Source organism: Halichoerus grypus, chromosome 5 (genome assembly GCF_964656455.1).
Source record: "Halichoerus grypus chromosome 5, mHalGry1.hap1.1, whole genome shotgun sequence".
NCBI lineage: Eukaryota > Metazoa > Chordata > Mammalia > Carnivora > Phocidae > Halichoerus > Halichoerus grypus.
Window position 1 is genome coordinate 169,446,532 of NC_135716.1, and position 14,022 is coordinate 169,460,553.

General features: G+C 50.0%; 1 protein-coding gene across 2 annotated transcripts in view; it reads right to left on the minus strand.

Annotated features, from left to right (window-relative positions):
* The window catches only part of NCMAP (non-compact myelin associated protein), a 42,466-nt gene that overhangs the window by 26,051 nt on the left and 2,393 nt on the right, over window positions 1-14,022 (minus strand). Inside the window, exon 1 of one of the 2 annotated variants that reach the window (XM_078073627.1) lies at window positions 1,096-1,196. The exons of the other annotated variant lie outside the window; for it this stretch is intronic. The gene's annotated coding sequence lies outside the window, so the exon portion shown is untranslated. Of the gene's footprint in view, window positions 1-1,095; window positions 1,197-14,022 lie in introns of those variants that run through there. 2 annotated transcript variants of the gene reach the window in all.

Here is a 14,022-nt window from a genome sequence, read left to right on the forward strand (position 1 = left end):
TGTTAGTAATGTTTTAATACTGATTACCTGTTTGAGAATGTTTGGGATATATTGGGTTCAATAAAATATATTCTCAAAGTGTATTTAACCTGTTTCTTTTTCTTTTTACTTTTTTTTATTTTTTAATTTTGTTTTAGAGAGGGCAAGAGAGAGAGAGAGAGAATCTTTTTTAAAAAATTTTTTAAAGATTTATTTATTTGACAGAGAGAGAGAGACACAGCGAGAGAGGGAACACAAGCAGGGGGAGTGGGAGAGGGAGAAGCAGGCTTCCCGCTGTGCAGGGAGCCCGATGAGGGGGCTCGATCCCAGGACCCTGGGATCACGACCTGAGCCGAAGGCAGACGCTTAACAACTGAGCCACCCAGGCGCCCCGAGAGAGAGAGAATCTTAAGCAGGCTCCATGCCCAGCGCAGAGCCCGACGCAGGGCTCAATCTCATGACCCTGAAATCATGACCTGAGCCAAAACCAAGAGTCTGATGCTTAACCGACTGAGCCACCCAAGCACTTTTTAAAAAGTGGCTCCTAGAACTTTTAAAATGACATGAGTGGCTCACCTAACATTACATCGGACAGCACTGATTTACACTCTGTCCTCTCTTTGCTGCCGCTCCTACCACCACTAACTCATTCGTGTGTTTGTGCGTTCATTCATTCGGGAAATATTCACTCATCGTATGCTGTGTGTTGGAGATGGTGCCAGACAGTGGAGACAAAAAGGAAACAATACAGGCCCGGCCCCGGAGCCCACACGGAGCTCGCGGACTACACTTCCGAAGTGCCAAGCACTCCGTGCTGCACACAAACATTCCGTACTCGTGCTTCTCTCTCGGGTGGCTTCCTGACCCTGTCTGCCTGGTGAACTCCTACTTATACTTCAAAACCAAACCTTCTAATACATCAGAAACTTATGTCGAATGTTTCCCCCAAAACCCCCACATTGCTACTTCATGAAGCCTGTCACTCCGGCCCCTACGCCCCGCTGGAGTTCTAAACTACTATGTGATGATGCAACTTCATTCTTGCGTCAGTTTAAATGTCACCCAATCTGTCTAAGGCTTTCCCTTTCCCCCAGCGCCAGGAATTGTCTCACTTACCCTCGTTAATGCTCTTCACCGGCTCAAACTGTCTTGTTTGTGACCCATCCATCTCCCCAGACCCGAAGCTCTGTGAGAACAGGGCACCTGTCTTTCATGCAGAGCTGACATCCCGTGCCGGGCTGGCACCGTTCTCGGCACCTGGGAAGCACTTAGAGACGAAGATGATGGCATGTGGGCGCTGGTGCAGGATGCTACCACAGAGGCTCTAGCACTGGACGACCAGGGTTCAAATCCCGTGCTCGATTAGCTATTACAAGCACTGTCAAGTGACTCAATTAGCTGCTGTCATCATCGTCGTGATGACGTGGCAGCTAACCCCAGCGAGGCTACTGGCCTCGTGAGGGCCCAGGCAGTCTCTTGGTCACAGAAGCTGGTCTCTTCCAGGGTTCCCTATCGCAGGAAATGATACCAGCACCCCCGAAGCTTCCAAAGCCAGAAACTTAAGAGTTGCTGCTTGTCACCCGTCCACCACCTTCATCACCCAGGCCTTTCAGATTTAGCTTCATTTCTTACAAATTTTCTTTCTCGTCTCCCTCCTCCTCCCCATCCCCGCTCAGGCCCAGGCTTGTGTTCTCTTCCCTGGATGCTGCCATAACTTCCCAACAGGCCCAGCTTGCCTCCCTGGGCCCCTGCAATCCTTCGTGATGCAGTCACAGTAATCACAAAAAACTTCAAGTCTACTCCAAACTAGAACTTACAGAGGTCAACAAGTCTTCTGTACGGTATCCGGATCCTGTAGACCACTCCACTCTCCTCTCTGTCTGAGCTCAGCCCTATCAGTCTCCCATCCCTGCCACAGGGCCTTTGCATGGGCCGAGCACGCTCTCTTCACCTACTGACACTCTGATACTTTACCCCAAGATCACTTCAAATCCCTGTGCTGTGCACTCTCACAGCTCCATGGCCCTCTCTCCCCACTGGTTAGTGAGCATCTTCCCTTCGATGGATGGTTGTGTCCCATACCAGACTCAGGTCCATGAGTTCAAGGGCTGTGTCTGTTTGTATTCACCTTTTGAATCCCTAGAGCCTTGAAAACTGCTTGGCACACTGTAGGTATGAACACATAGCTGCTGAATGAAATAAACCAGCTAAGTGAATAAGCCCTGGGTGTTCAGTAATTGCTGGCCGAAAGATCATCTGGCTCATGCTTTCCCACCACATGGGGCTGCCACAGTGATGCAGACAAGACACGAAGACACAAGGGGAGCCTGGGTGGCTCAGTCGGTTAAACGACTGCCTCCGGCTCAGTCATGCTCCCAGGGTCCTGGGATTGAGCCCCGCATCGGGCTCCCTGCTCGGCGGGAAGCCTGCTTCTCCTTCTCCCTCTGCCTGCTGCTCTGCCTACTTACGCGCTCTCTCTATCTCTGTTAAATAAATAAATAAATAAATAATCTTAAAAAAAAAAAAAAGACACAAGACAGGCAGTCAATACCATGTAGCTCAGGGAGCCAGTGCTGAGGAGCATGCTGGGGGCGGGGTGGGCAGGCTGCCGGGGGTGGGGGGTGGAGTTTGAGTGGCACCATGTGGTCACTGAATTCTTGGGCTGGGGGGCAGAGTGACCTGGATCTGAATCCCAGGAATATAATAATAGCTTATATTGGTTCTAAGTGCTAGGCTGTCTACTAAGTACTTTATGTTTATTTGAATGTCTCATCCGCCTGAAATGGAAAGCATATTAGCATTTAAATTTTTTATATACAGAAACTGAGACCCAAGGAAGGTAAATAGGTTGGCCAAGGTCACCAATTGAGATGGGATGTGAACCCAGGCAATCTGACTTAAGAGTCTGCCCCACATTTTGAGGGTTTGATGTTAATAAGCATTTAATGAGTAATTCCTATGGGCCAAGCATTTTTCTAAAAATTTTACAAGTTTTTATTTGTATAGTTTTTAATTATTTTTTTTAAGATTTTATTTATTTATTTGAGAGAGAGAGAGCACAAGCAGGGAGGGGCAGAGGAAGCAGCAGATTCCCCTGCTGAGCAAGGAGCCTGATGTGGGGCTTGATCCAGGACCCTGGGATCAGGACCTGAGCTGAAGGCAGATACTTAAGGACTGAGCCACCCAGGCGCCCCATATAGTTTTTATTTTTGTAACTCCTTTCATCCCATAACAACCCTACTGAGGTGGATATCATCATCTCTATCTTACCAGTGAAGAAACTGAGGTCCACAGGGGTTAGGTAACTTGCCTGAGATCACATAGCCAACGGAAGTGGTGGAACTGGGTGGAGCCCAGGTGAAACACCCCAGAGTTCATGCTGTCAACCACCACACTTCACTGTTCCTGCTCAACGAATGAGCACTGTCATTATTGTTGTTATTGTATTTTACTGGGATTTTGCAAGGTGGAGAGGGAGGAGTGACATTCTAGCTGGGAAGAACAGCAAGGGGGTAGGGATGGGGGTGAGCACATTCAGGAAGGGAAGTGTATGATTTGGTGAGGGGATAGGACAGTGAGGGTCCCGGTGCAGTGGAGCTGAGTACCTAGGGAAGGCCAGAGTGGAAGGGAAGTGCTGGGATTAAGCTTGGAGGACCCTCCTCCACAGGGAGAAGCCAGCACTCCTGCTCTCTCAGGAATCCCTGTAAAAGATCCAAGTGAGGGGTCTGAAAACTAGCAGCATCCAAGCCAGACTTACCTGGCTCTGCTGGGTGCCCTTGGGAAAGTTACTTAACCTCTCTGCACCTCCATTCCTTTCTGTAAAATCAAAGTAATAAACGCGATCTCCCCCATAGGGTTGCTGTTTGGGTAAAGAGCCCAAATGTCCATCGACTGATGAATGGATAAAGATGTGTGTGTGTGTGTGTGTGTGTGTGTGTGTGTGTGTGTGTGATGGAATATTACTCGGCCATCAAAAAGAATGAAATCTTGCCATTTGCAATGACGTGGATGAGGCTAGAGTGTATTATGCCAAGTGAAATAAGTCAATCAGAGAAAGACAAATACTATATGATCTCACTCCTATGTGGAATTTAAGAAAGAAAACAGATGAACATATGGGGAAGGGAGAAAAGAAAAAAAGGAGAGAAGGAAACAAGCCATAAGAGACTCTTAATGACAGAGAACAGGCTTGAGGGTTGATAGAGAGATGGGAGGGGGATGGGCTAGGTGGGGGATGGGCATTAAGGGAGGCCCTTGTTATGATGAGCACTGGGTGTTGTATGTAAGTGATGAATCACTGAATTCTACTCCAGAAACCAATATTGCACTGTATAGTAACTAAAATTTAAATGAAAAAAGAGCGAGAGAGAGACATCATGACTATAAAGCCTCTGGCGTAGTGTTTGGCCGGAAGCAGCCCTTGAATATATTCACTTCTCTCCCCTCCCCAACCTCCAAGAAGATCTCCCCAAACCCCCAGTCTCACCAGAACCAAGGCTAAAATCAACGAATGATCTAGAACCACCCAGATCCCTGGAGATCCCAGGTCAACAGGATGAGGGAGGAAGAAGAAGAGAGGAAAAGGTCAAGCTATCCAGCTTCAAAATGTGTCTGAGAAAAAAAGAGTAATTATAATGTAGTTCCTTCTCCTTCCTGCTATGTCAACTAGGGCTTATATAACTGAAGCTCTCTGTGAGGTTCCCGTTAGGGGCCTCCAGGAGGCAGGGCTGGCCGGGACATAAATAAATATCCCTGTGCTCTCTGCCCCCGGGTTCGGGTTCTGAGCAAACACCACAGGCCGCATCACAGCCGCGGAGGCCGTGACAGGGAGGAAGCCCGGCGAGGAGTGAGCTCTGGGCTGGGAGTCAGGAGACTGGTGTTCCGGGCCCAGCTCTGCCTCAGAGGATGTGGACGTTAGGGGATGAGCTTTCATGGGAGAGTGACCTGGGAGGAAAGATTCCAGCGGGGGGCAGGGGGGGAGCCACAAAACCCTCGGTCAGTTGTCCTCACAGATGGAAGAAAGCCCCCTCCCCTCCCCTGGCCTGGCATTCGAGGCCCTTCACACCTTCTGCTGGCCTCCTCTCCCATCCCAGCATGGCACCCACACATTCCGTGCTGTGGCCCTTTAGGAATATTGAGCTTTCCTGCCCTCAGGGTTTGTCCCCTTTCTCGGAAGGTACTCTGCCCCCTGTGAACTGGCAGTGTGCGGGAGCCAACTGACGTACGGGTTTCAGAGTTACCCTGGCCTTGGATTCCGGCTTAATGGAGTCACCTTGGCCTTGTGACTTTCACCTCTTTTGAGCCTGTTTCCTCATATGCAAACTGTGCTTGGTGTTTCCTGTCCAATTCCTGGTTGCAACAGTCAAATGAGATAAGAATTGTTAATAGTAAATGCCAATCACTTAGCCTCGCTGTATAAACCAGGAATGTGGAAGCGTTTTGCATATAAAAGTCATTTAGCAAAGCAGGCCAAACCCTAGCAGAGTGCCTGCTTGGTGGGCACCAGAAATGTTGGCCTCCTTGTCCTCGAAGGCCTGCCCAAAGCCTCCCCATCAATCTCAAGTAGGTCGGTCTCTTCTGAGAATCTTCACAGCATGTCATAGGGACCTGGGTTAGAGCACTCAGCACACGAAAGTGTAATTAGTAGACAGGTGTGCCTTCCCTTCTACTCTAGGAGCTCCCTGGGGGACAAAGCCTGCCTTAGAGCCATATTGTGAGCACTCAGCACTTGGGGGAGGGGGGGGCTGCCATTTAAGAAGACGCCTGAGTGAATCAATGAACGAATGCACTCACACAGAGAGGCTTCATGGAAGAGATGGGCTTAAGCAAATGCTAAGGAAGGGTCAGCTCTGAACGTGCACTGAGCTCTCCAGACTCTGGCTCCCTGAGCTCTAGCAATGGCCATCGGAGCTCCCCACTCAGCTCCACGCAGACTTCCTCCACTGCTTAGACTTGGACCCTATTTTTCTAGTAAAAAAACCAGGATACTTGGCCTCGCAAAGGATTTGGGGGCCATGAAGAGTCCAAGACGGGATCTGGGAGCAATGGCATTGAGACAGAGAAACTGAAGGACTCCCTAAAAATCTGCTTCTTTTCTTGCTAGGACCTGTACCCCCACCCCCCTTTAATATGCTTTGTGATGCAAACAGCATACATCCTCCTTGTAAGGGACAAGGAGTTAAGGATTCTTCTAGAAGAGATGACACCTAAGGAAGGACCAGGTGAGAATGACCGGACAAAGCTCTCATCGGTATTCCAGACCACTGGCGCTGGAAGACATCTGGACGCCAAGACCCCCTGGCTCCAAGGAGTTAATCCCTGGGCCCTTGTCTTTGTTCTAACAGGTCCGGATGCCTGAGAGGACACGTACACCAGACCACTGCCCTCAATAAAAACCCCCAGGCCCCGAACAAAGACGAGACCCCCTCCTTTCTTTTCTGAGTCTCCCAGACAGTCCGTCTGTATCTGCTCTCTCTCTATCTTCCAGAAACTCTGTTTTCATCTCCTACTAGCTGGAGTTTCATTTCTATCCTTTGTGAAGCCAAGGCCCTCCCTCTTGGCTCGTCCTGTGGGACCTCCTCTGGGTCCCCGGACTTGGCCTGCCAGCGTCAGAATGAAGGTAGAAATACTGGAATTTCTAGGATAGTCCAGTGGCTTATGAGTCGTAGACTTATTTGCATAGTACCTGGCCTGGCCACGCACCCAGCATACAGTAACTGTCCAACTACTGCCCAGTGGATTGGGGACAGAGTGTTTTTTACTCCATCGTGGGGCTGAAGGAACAGAAGCCACCAGCCTCTTCCCTGGACACTCACTTGTTGCAAAAGGAATTCAAAGTATAGAGCTGCCAAGCCCTTAGTTTTCTGCACGGTGTCTCTCCGCCGCTCCAATCCCATCAGTCACTTCTGACTTGGTCTTGGCAACCAGCATCTTTCGTGAACTTTTCTCGGCCTTCCCCACCAACATTTGTCTTCTTCCTCCCTCGCATCCCAGGCAAAGGGAGCCACTTCCTTTCTCCCAAACTCAGTGCTTCCCATTCCTGGGAAGGGGCTGCACAGAATCTTCCATCCCACGTGATCCTCAGCAGTGTGTCCCGGCCACTCCGCCCCCCACGAGGCAGGGTCTACTTTTCTCCACTTGCTTGAATCTAGGCGGGCCCTGTGACCGCTAGGCTCACCAGAATATGGTGGACAGCCCTTAAGTGGCAGCTTCTGCTTCCCGAATGCTTGCTCCTGGAAACCTCCCTCTTGGAACCCAGCTGTCATGCCGTGAGAAGCCCCTAGGCCCATGGGGAGGCCACAGGTAGATGTTCTAGTGGACAGCCCCAGTCGTGCTCCCAGCTGTCAGCCCGTCTCAACGGGCGGCCGTGGGAGGGAGCCACCTCGGACACCCAGGCCAGCTGAGATGCCTGAATATCTGATCGAAACCAGGGGAGAGACCCCAAGTGAGAACCTCCCAGCTAAACCTGGTCCACCTACAGAGCCAGGAGACAAAAAATAATAAACGGTTGTTTGAAGCGCCTTAGTGTTGGAGAGGTTGGCTCCCCAGCAACACAGAACCAGCCCATGACTCCAGGACTGTGTTCCTGCCTTTACCAAGCTAAACCTGCCTCGATCTTGAGACCTAACTTACCCCTCCTCCCCAGGTCACCTTTGCCACCTCTGACCACTTTTTTTTTTTTTTAATTTTTTTATTGTTATGTTAATCCTCATACATTACATCATTAGTTTTAGATATAGTGTTCCATGATTCATTGTTTGTGCATAACACCCAGTGCTCCATGCAGAACGTGCCCTCCTCAATACCCATCACCAGGCTAACCCATCCTCCCACCCCCCTCCCCTCTAGAACCCTCAGTTTGTTTTTCAGAGTCCATCGTCTCTCATGGTTCTTCTCCCCCTCCGATTTCCCCCCCTTCATTCTTCCCCTCCTGCTACATTCTTCTTCTTTTTTTCTTTCTTAACATATATTGCATTATTTGTTCACCTCTGACCACTTTTAATAATTGTTTGCACCAATCATGATGACTTTGTATTGAGATTTCTGGACCTACTTTTCCTTTAAAATATTTATCAGTTTAGGGGCACCTGGGTTGTGCAATTGGTTAGGCCCCGACTCTTGGTTTTGGCTCAGGTCGTGATCTCGGGGTCATGAGATTGAGCCCAACATCGGGCTCCATGCTCAGCGCAGAGTCTGCTCAAGACTGTCTCTCGTTCTCCCCCTCACTCTCTCCCAAATACATAAATAAATCTTTAAAAAAAGATGAAATATTAGGGCACCTGGGTGACTCAGCCAGTTAAGCGTCAGCCTTCAGCTCAGGTCATGATCTCAGGGTCTTGGGATTGAGCCCCGTATCAACTTCCTGCTCAGTGGGGAGTTTGCTTCTCCCTCTCCCTCTGCCCCTCCCCCTGCTCCTTCTCTCTCTCTCTCAAATAAATAAATCTTAAAAAAAAAAAAAGAAATGCAGCTACTATAAAAGAAAGACAATAAACCAAGCTACATATTCCATCTGAAGCGGAATTATTAAAGCAGGGGGACCAAGATTTTAAAGTAAAACATGGTAATTATACTAAGATAAGAGCAGACATGTGTAAAACAATGCAAGAACAAGGAGTCATAGGTGAGAACCAAGTCAAAATGTGAGCTATGCAAAATACAACATTTAAAATAAAGGGCACAATAGATGGTGTAAATATCAAGATGCATACAGTTGAAGCATTCACTAGTCAAGAGCAAAATCAGATTGAGAATTGTCCCAGAAAGGCAGGAAAAGATAAAGAGGTAACAAAGGAAAAAGAAAAACTGAGAGAGATGGAAAGTAGGGGTCCCAAAAGGAAAGGAAAATAAAACTGGAGAGAGGAAATAAGGAACGAAACGATGGAGATTAAATGTTCCAGAATTAAATAAACCTGGATGGACTCAGATTGAAAAGGCTCCTAGAGCAGCCAACAGTAGAAATAAGGAAAAATCCACACTGATATGGGGTGACATTGAAACAATGAGAGACAAAGAGGAAGAGCAGGGAGAGAGAGAAGTAACATAGTAACATCCCTTACAAAGGAACAAGAAGCAGACTGCCATTCTACCCCTCAGTAACAAAAGGAAGTCACAATGTTACTAAGAATTGAAAAGAAAACCCTTTCAATCCAGCATCTTAAAGCCAGCCAAAGTGTCATTCAAACATGAGGTCATAATAAAAATATTCTCAGGCAAATAAAGCTGCAGAAGGTCGAAGACACAGGCCCACACTGAAACTCCTTTTGGAGGAAATACTTAGATAATAAAAGAAAGAAACCCAGGAGACTCTGCAAGAACTAAGGGAAGTGGGCGATTCAGGCAAGGCTCAGGGCAAGCCTCGGAAAGAGTACTCGGCATTTGAGGTAGGAAGGGGTTTATACACCTGATTCTTTAAATGTATTGGAAAGGCTGAAGAATTCCACAACACTGCAGAACTGGCCAGACTGGGGAGCTATAGAGAGCACCCGCCATAATCAGGAAAATGGGAAAATCCCAATGCTGCCCCAAACTGTCAAATTTAAGGACACAGTGGCCAGAACTGTGCGATCAGGATCTGGAAGCTGATCGGCTGTCCCTGTGCAGATCCTAGAACTCAGAGTCTGGCTCCAGTGTTAGCAACACCCTTGCTCATCTCTTCAACCAAGAGAGGGCCAGCCTTGGGCTCAGGCACGGGGAGGTAGCTGTCTAGCTAGAATTTAATGACATTCATCTGCTTCATGTAAGTTGTTTTGTTTATCTTTTGTCCATGGCAACTGATACTGTTTTTTCTATTTTCAGAAGTGATAGAAAATTTCTGTTTCAAATAAACTGATTTTTTTTTAAAGATTTTTATTTATTGGGCGCCTGGGTGGCTCAGTTGGTTAAGCGACTGCCTTCGGCTCAGGTCATGATCCTGGAGTCCCTGTATCGAGTCCCACATCGGGCTCCCTGCTCGGCGGGGAGTCTGCTTCTCCCTCTGACCCTCCCCCCTCTCATGTGCTCTCTCTCTCTCTCATTCTCTCTCTCTCAAATAAATAAATAAAATCTTTAAAAAAAATAAAATTACCGTGTTTCCTTTAAAAAAAAAGATTTTTATTTATTTATTTGACAGAGAGAGACACAGTGAGAGAGGGAACACAAACGGGGGGAGTGGGAGAGGGAGAAGCAGGCTTCCCGCGGAGCAGGGAGCCCAAAGCGGGGCTCGATCCCAGGACCCTGGGATCACAACGTGAGCTGAAGGCAGATGCTTAATGACTGAGCCACCCAGGCACCCCAGTAGCTGTATTTTTTAGGTGTCTAATTACTTTGTCAGGTGAGTTCAAGTTCCCCTGGGGATACCAGCTATCTCTCTGGCAATGCACCTTGGGGAAGGGCCAAAGGCACAACAGGAGAGGAAAAAGGATGAGCCACAGGGCAGAGAGCCACACAGACACCCTTGGTCACTCTGGCTGGCATTCTGCCTGTGTGACTCTCAGGCTGCACCTCCAAGTTCCTAGGGGGACAGCAGCCTGGGCGGGGGTGGACTCTCCGAGTGGGATTCCCCAGGCTAGAGGTGAGGGTGGTAGGAGGGGTGTTGGTGGGACAGTGAATGCCTGGGCCTTCACCTGTTCTATTCCATTCCTAACCCCAGCTTTGAGCTATCCCAGCCCACTGCACAGGAGCGGGACCGGAAGCTGGTAAGCTTCCCTAAAGAGCAGGCCAGAGCAGAGGTTAAGAGGTCAGGCTCTGGGCTCAAACATTCATTCATTCCGCACTGAAGGCTCGTACATACCAAGGCACTGTGCCAGGTGATGGGGAGACGGTGGGAAACAGTCCCTGCCTTCATGGAGGTTATGCTCTGACAACCAACTAGCAGACCCCAGTCCCAATCCTGGCACTGCCACTTGGGGAACTCATGTAGTCTTCCTAAGCCTCAGTTTCTTTATCTGCAAAATGGAGATGATCACAGTGTCTATTCATAGGGTTACTGACAATGCATGCCGAAGGATTAGCACAGTGCCCCGCACACGGAGAGGACGCAAACGTGTTAATTATTGTTATTATTATTATGACCAACGATACTGATACTGGGGACTAGGTAGGAACCTGGAGCTATTTCTAAAAGATAAATGGATCCTCTTTGTCCTCTGGGCAAACCGGTTCTCCTAAGGGTCTGTGATTGGAGAGAAGGCCCACGTGGGGCATGTAGAACTTTGGAGAAGGAGGATTCAGTGGGCTTGACCCCTAAAAAGTTTAGGTCAAAAAACTGCAAGGCAGGGAGTGGGAGGAAAAACAAATCAAGTTCCCTTTTCCAGAGAGAACTATTAATGCTGCTCCAGGCGCTAAGATTTCAGATAACCGGTTGTCTTTTTTTTTTAACTGCTAAAGAGCGGTGCAATGAGGAGGCTAGGACAGCCCCCCCCACCCCCCAGCGATGAGCTTCTGCTGGAATCCCAGCCCTGTCAGGTCTGGGGCCCACGCTGTCATCGGCCGCGGGAGACAAAGTGCTCAGGGCCCACAAAAAATGTTTTCATTTCTTTCAAAATCAGAAGAAAAGAGGAACTTTTAGGTTGAAGAAATTTTTTTTTTAGATTTATTTATTTGAGAGAGAGAGCGTGAGTGCAAGCGGGGGAGGGGCAGAGAGCGAGGGAGAATCCCGAGCAGACCCTGCGCTGAGCGTGGAGCCCAACAAACGGCTCAGTCTCACGACCCCCAGATCACGACCTGAACCGAAACCAAGAGTCGGATGCTCAAGCGACCGCGCTACTCAGGCGCCCCAAAGGAAATGTTTTAATATACCCACGCAGTCATAAATACAACTTTTTAGTATTTTTTATGGAGGAAGGGGCCCTTGAAGGCAAAATTGCCTTGGGCCCAGGGAAGTCAGAATGCATCCCTGGTTGCCTCTGAACCCTGGTACGGAACTGGGGCACACCACTGCCGGCCTCCCGGGGCGCTGTGGGCTTACGGGGCGCTGTGGGCTTACAGGCCGCGTGGCGCGAGGGGCATTTAGCACCGTGGGTGCACCTGCTAAGCGCTCGGCAAATGGGAGTGAACCTTTGTCTCCCTCCGTGACCTGCAGCCTGAAACCCTAGGAAATCGGGGGGAGGATAATGGGATGAGGTACTGCACTGGGGAAACAGGTTACACGATTGCTTTTTATTGCACAACAGACTGAAGGGAGAACTCCAGGGGCCGCCACAATGGAAGCTTCAAAGCCAGGCCACTGCGCCGCGCTGGGGGGCTGCAAGGAGCCGGGCGCCCAGCAGCAGACAGAGCGAAGTCTGAATTGCCAGCACAGGCCAGGGGCAGGTGTTAGCCCCGAGCGGAATGAGGGAAGGAGTGAATGAATGAATGGAGTGTGAACCGTGGAGGAATTTTTAAAAATTCTGAGGCTGTTTGCCTGAAAGGTTGGCTCAACAGTTCCCAAGACACGAGCTTCCCTAAAGGGGAAAGGAAACTGATACCCATTAAGTGATTGCTGGGGCGAGTATCCTCTCCAATAAATTAGGAAACTGAGGCCCAGAGAGGTGCCGTGGCTGGAACAAGATCCCACAACTCCAAAGCAGAGGCCCAAGTCCTTGCTCCTTGCCTAGGCTTGCTGCTGACTTCGGCCCGATGCCGCCCTGGAGCAGGGCACGCTGGTCCTCCAGGGTTGGCACGGCCCTCGAGATGCCAGACCTCTCGCACCACCTGCTCCACCTCCTCGAGGCCCCCAGCAGCTCCCACGGGACCTGGCAGCGCCACCGAGGGCCCCCGCGGCTCAGGAGTGGCCAGGCCTGGCAGGACGCCCCTCAGACGGGCCTTCAAGCTGGCTGAAGAACAGGCCTCTCTGTCTTAGAGACTGGCACACCCTCTTTTCCTTCCTTAGGCCAAACTGCAGCCACCAAGCCCGGGGAGGTTCAAACCACATGAGAAGTTCCAGACCCGCTGCCACACTCCCCAGCTTTACCTACACCCCAGCCCTGCTCAGGAATCCACAGCCTCTCTCTCTCTTTTTCTCTCACCTTGGCTCGGTCCCCCTCCTTTCTTCCTGCCTCCTCCTGCCTGCCTAGGATCTAGAATTCCGATAAGGCATTTGTTTGAGAGAAAACAAAGAGGCAGCCATCCTGCCAGATCCCAAAGCAAAGAGTGGGCTGCCAGAAGCCAAGAGACCGACGACCATGAGCAGGCTGGATGCAGGTGGGGAAGGCGATGGGGGCAGGCTGCGCGGGGCCTGGCGGCTGTCCAGGACAAATAAACACGCCGCTGCCTCCGGGCGGCCTTCAGAGGCCCTTCTGTGGAGGCCTGCAGAGTGTGCATCTCCACACAGGCACTTCTGACGGCAAGAGTTCAGCCTAGGCTAGAGGAGAGGTCCCTGTTTTGATGATTTCTCTTCAAGATCAAACACATCTTTAAAAAGACAAAGTGAACATATGGCACTTTCCGTCTTTCTTGTCATCAGACGTGAGGGTGTCTTTTTTTTTTTTTTTTTTTAAAGATTTTATTTATTTATTTGACAGAGAGAGACACAGTGAGAGCAGGAACACAAGCAGGGGGAGTGGGAGAGGGAGAAGCAGGCTTCCTGCCGAGCAGGGAGCCCGATGCGGGACTCGATCCCAGGACCCTGGGATCATGACCTGAGCCGAAGGCAGACGCTTAACGACTGAGCCACCCAGGCGCCCGAGGGTGTCTTTTTTAACTACAAGATTTCATTGGGCCACTTAAAATCCACCTTTCTTTTTCTAACTTTTCATTCCATTTTATTGGAAGATCAGAAAATGAAGGCAAGTGTGGCAGCATCTTCAATTCCCAGAGTTTCGGAGCCCGCTGTAGTGACGGAGCACGTGGAATCAGGAGACTCGGGGTCCCCCCCATGCTCCATGGCTGAGCACAGCTCACCCCTGCTTCCGCACCTTCAAACAGAGGGTGCCCTCCTTTACCGTCCAGGGTCCCTGTAGCCCTTGCACACTATGACCCTGCGTCCCAGGGGCAGTAGGATGGGGATCAGCGTGCACGTTGCTTAGCTCTTCGGAGCCCCGCGGGTCTCTGGGGGCACTGATGTATTGGGGCAAATGGCAAATTAGA